We start from the raw sequence: 4,709 nt of genomic DNA on the forward strand, positions 1-4,709 counted from the left end.
CATATACTTTTTTAGATATAGGAAATATTAACATCTTGACCAATAATCTGTTTAAGATGTTTTTTAATTTTAAAAGAAATAAACATTCACCACCCAGTGCTTTCCTATAAAGAAGTAAACACTACTCTGAAATTGGCATATATCTTTCTTATTGCCATTTTCTATTGGCAGTACCCATTTACTACATAAAATGTGTCATTTTGCAACTTTTAAAGATGCATAAATGACATTATTTTATATATGGATAATTTACCAAACAATTTGTTATATTCACAAATCAATAAATGTAGTATAACACATAAACAAAATGAAAGACTAAAACCACATGATCATATCAATAGATGCCAAGAAAAACAATTGATAAAATCCAGCACCCATTTATGATAAAAACACTTAGCAAAGTGGGAATAGAGGGAGCACACCCCAATATAATAAGGGCCATGTATGAGAAACCTACTGCCAACACCATAGCCCAAAGCTCAAAGTGCTTCCCTTAATAGCAGGATCAAGACAAGGGTGCCCAATTTCACCACTGTTACCCAGCATAGCACTGGAAGTTCTAGCCACAGCAATTAGACAAGAAAAAGAAGTAAAAAGAAATATGGATATATTGGAAAGGCGGAAGTAAAACTGTCATTATTTGCATATGGCATGATAGTGTACATAAAAAAACCCTATGGTCTCCACAAAAAAAAGCTACTTGACCTAATAAGTGAATTTGGCAAAATAGCAGGATATAAAGTCAACATTTAGAAATCGATGGCATTTTTGTACCTCAACAATGTACTATAAGAAAGAGAAACTAGGGGGAAAATACCATTTACTATATAACAAGAAAAATAAAGTGCCTAGGAATAAATTTAACCAAGGAGATGAAAGATCTGTACTTGGAAAACTATAGAACACTGAAGAAAGAAATTGAGAAAGACACAGATAAGTGGAAGCATATATCATGTTAATAGATTGGAATAAGTAACATCATTAAAATGTCCATACTACCCAAAGCAACTTACAGATTCAATGCAATCCCTATTACAATACCAAGGGCATATTTCACCAATCTAGAACAAATACTTCAAAAATTTATATGGAACCAAAAAAGACCTTGAATAGCCTTAGGAATCTTGAGAAAGAAGGATAAAGTTGTAGTGATCACAATACCTGATATCAAAATATACCACAAGGACACTGTAATCAAAATAGTCTGGAACTGGCATAAGAACAGACCAGACACATAGATCAATGGAACAGAATGGAGAGCCCAGAAATAAACTCATGTCTTTATGGTTAATTAATATTTGACAAAGGAATAGAGCATACAATGGAGTAAAACAGTCTTTTCAATAAATGGTGTTGGGAGAACTGGACTGCTACATGCAAAAAAAAATAAAACTAGACCACCAACTTACACCATACAACAGAATAAACTCAAAATGGATAAAATACTTAAATATAAGTCATGATACCATAAAAGTCTTAGCGGAAAACATAGGCAGTAAAATTTCAGATATCTCACATAGCAATAATTTTTAAGATTTTATTTATTTATTTTTGAGAGGAGAAAGAGGGGAAAGAAACATCAATGTGTGGTTGCCTCCCATACACCCCCCACCAGGGACAGGGCCCACAACCTGGGCATGTGCCCTGACTGAGAATCAAACCAATGACCCTTCGGTTTGCAGGCCAGCATTCAATTCACTAAGCCACACCATCCAGGGTATGTAGCAATATTTTTTGCCAATGTATCTTCTAGGGCAGGGGTCCCCAACCTCTGGCCTCCCGCCTGAGCTCTGCCTCTTGTCTCCCCACCCCACCCCAGTCCATGGAAAAATTGTCTTCCATGAAACTGGTCCCTGGTGCCAAAAAGTTTGGGGACTGCAGTCCTAAGGCAAGGAAAATAAAGGAAAAAATAAACAAATGGGACTACATCAAATGAAAATGCTTCAGCATGGCTAAGAACACCATATTCAAAATGAAAAAGGAACTGACCATATGGGAGAACATATTTGCCAATGATACCTTGGACAAGGATTTGATATTGAAAATATATTAAGAACTCATATGACTCAACACCAGGGAGACAAATAATTTAATTAAAAAATGGGCAAAGGACCTGAACAGACACTTCTGTAAGGAGGACATACAGACAGCCCATAGACATATGAAAAGATGCTCAAAATCACTAGCCATCTGAGAGATGTAAATTAAAACCATAATGAGATACCACCTCATAACTGTCAGAATGACTATCATTAATAAACAAACACACAAGTGCTAGCAAGGTTGTGGAGAAAAGGGAACCCTAGTGCACTGTTGGTGGGAATGCAGACTGGTGCAGCCACTGTGGAAAATAGCATAGAATTTCCTCAGAAAACTAAAAATGGAACTGCTTTTTGACCTAGCAATTCCACTGTTTGGATTATATCCTAAGAATTCTGAAACACCAATTCAAAAAGAACATATGCATCTCAATGTTCATAGAAGCACAATTTACAATAGCCAAATGCTGGAGCAACTAAATGCCCACCAGTAAATGAGTGGATAAAAAACTATTGTAGATTTACACAATGGAATACTACACAGCAAAAAGAAAGAAGGAGCTTCTACCCTTTGTGATGGCATGGATGGAACTGGAGAATATTTTGCTAAGTGAAATAAGCCAGGTGGTGAAAGACAAATACCATATGATCTCACTTATTAGTGTAACATGATCAGTAAAACAAACATGCAAGTAAAATATAACCAGAAACATTGAATTAAAGAACAAACTGGCAGTAACCAAAGCGGGGGAGGAAATAATAGGGGGAAATAGGGAAGGCCCATCAAGGAACATCTATAAAGGACACATGGATAAAGCCCAAGGGGGTAGATCTGAGGATGGGAGACAGAGATGGGTGGGGCAGGAGGTCAAGGTGGGTTGAAAATTGAGACAACTGTACTTGAAATTAAAAAAAAAAACTGGTACATTTATGCAATGGAATAGTCTGCAGCAGAAAGAAAGAAGGGACTCCTACCTTTTGCAACAGAATGGGACTAGAGAATATTATGCTAAGTGAAATAAGCCAGTCGGTGAAAGACAAACACCATATGATCTCATTTATAAGAGGAATCTAATGAACAAAATAAATTAATGAGTAAAATAGAACCAGAGACACAGAAACATGGAACAGACTGACAGTGACCAGAGCAGAGGCAGGGGGGCAGTAATGGTGGAAAGAAGGGGGAGGGACTAGTCAAAGAACATGTTTGAATGATCCATGGATACGGGCAATAGTGTGGGGATTGACTGTGGGAGCAGGGGGTGGGCTGGGTGGAGGAGGGGAAAGGGGGTAAAATTGGGACAACTGCAATAGAATAAACAAGAATAAAAATTTTTTTTAATCCAGATTTATAGATACTAATAAATCAAGTTCACTTATTTTAATATCCATGAATTTCAGTGTAGTTGTCATTGCTGTTAGTTCCAAACATGTGTAGGGTTTGCTAATTTTCTGCAATTTAAGATAAATTATTTGGCATTTTAAAGATGTCTATTATAACATAAGTAATCAATTTATGGAAATTATCCTTGTATGTTTGAAAAGAACATTATTTTAAATATATGTTGCAGATTCCATCCAATTAGAACAAGCTATTTTCGGTTATACAAATTTTTTACAAATCCACTAATGTTTGCAACCTATTCTATGAAATTCTGAGTTGTGTTATAATCTATGCAAGAGTTTCTGCTTTTATTTAATATGCCCTGTATTTGGTAAACTTTTATTTAAAATATTTTAGTCTCTTTAAGTACACAAAGATCAACGATTATGTTGTATTTCTCATATGTTATTTATTTTACCAGCAAGTACTAACCCTAATATCTAATTACCACTCTTTGTCTGCTACTGATAATACCATGGCAGCTTTATTTGGTCGTTGTTGCTCATATGGTTGCAGTTGCTATTATCCCAGGTGATCTGTTATCAGCTTCAGCTTTCTGCTTACCTATGAGGGCCTGAGGTCTCCCTCTCCAACCTAATAAAAAACTATTTTTAACATGTGACTTTAATATATATATATATTAATTACTAATATCTTTTAACATCCACCATCTTGTTCTTTTTTATTTACCTTACTTGCCACTTAGTTTGTTTTTCTCTCTTTTAAGATTATCCTTTGGAATTTGAAAGGTTTTTGTTTTTTTCCCCCACTTCCACCCGTACTTTTTAAAAAAATGTATTTTTCTCCCAAGTGATATATTGAAAGTAGTACATTGTTTTTCTTTTTAACAAAATATAGTAATATATTAAGTTTGCATAATTTTAGAGAGTATTAATATGGCTTTTTTTATCATATCTGAAAATCAGAGAATATATCTTAACAATTTCTGCTTACTTACAGCTTTTGCTGTTTCACCTCCAGAAAATTACAAAGACCTTATATTTTTAACTTGGAATTATATCCATTTTCTATATTGTTGCAACATAATATTTTAACTCTTGCGTTTGTTAACTTCATATTATTATGCATTATTTAGATTTATCAAGATATTTGTTTACCTTTGCATCATATATTCCTTTTGTTGTTGTTGTTTTATTTTTAATAAAATATCTGAAGCTATTTCCTCAGTATAGATCTCTAAGTGGATTTTTTTCTATATATTAACCTATCTTCATTTTGTCCTCATTTAGAACAATAAGGAGCAATTAGTCTAGGTTGATAATTAC

The sequence above is a fragment of the Desmodus rotundus genome, chromosome 11 (assembly GCF_022682495.2).
Source record: "Desmodus rotundus isolate HL8 chromosome 11, HLdesRot8A.1, whole genome shotgun sequence".
Lineage (NCBI taxonomy): Eukaryota > Metazoa > Chordata > Mammalia > Chiroptera > Phyllostomidae > Desmodus > Desmodus rotundus.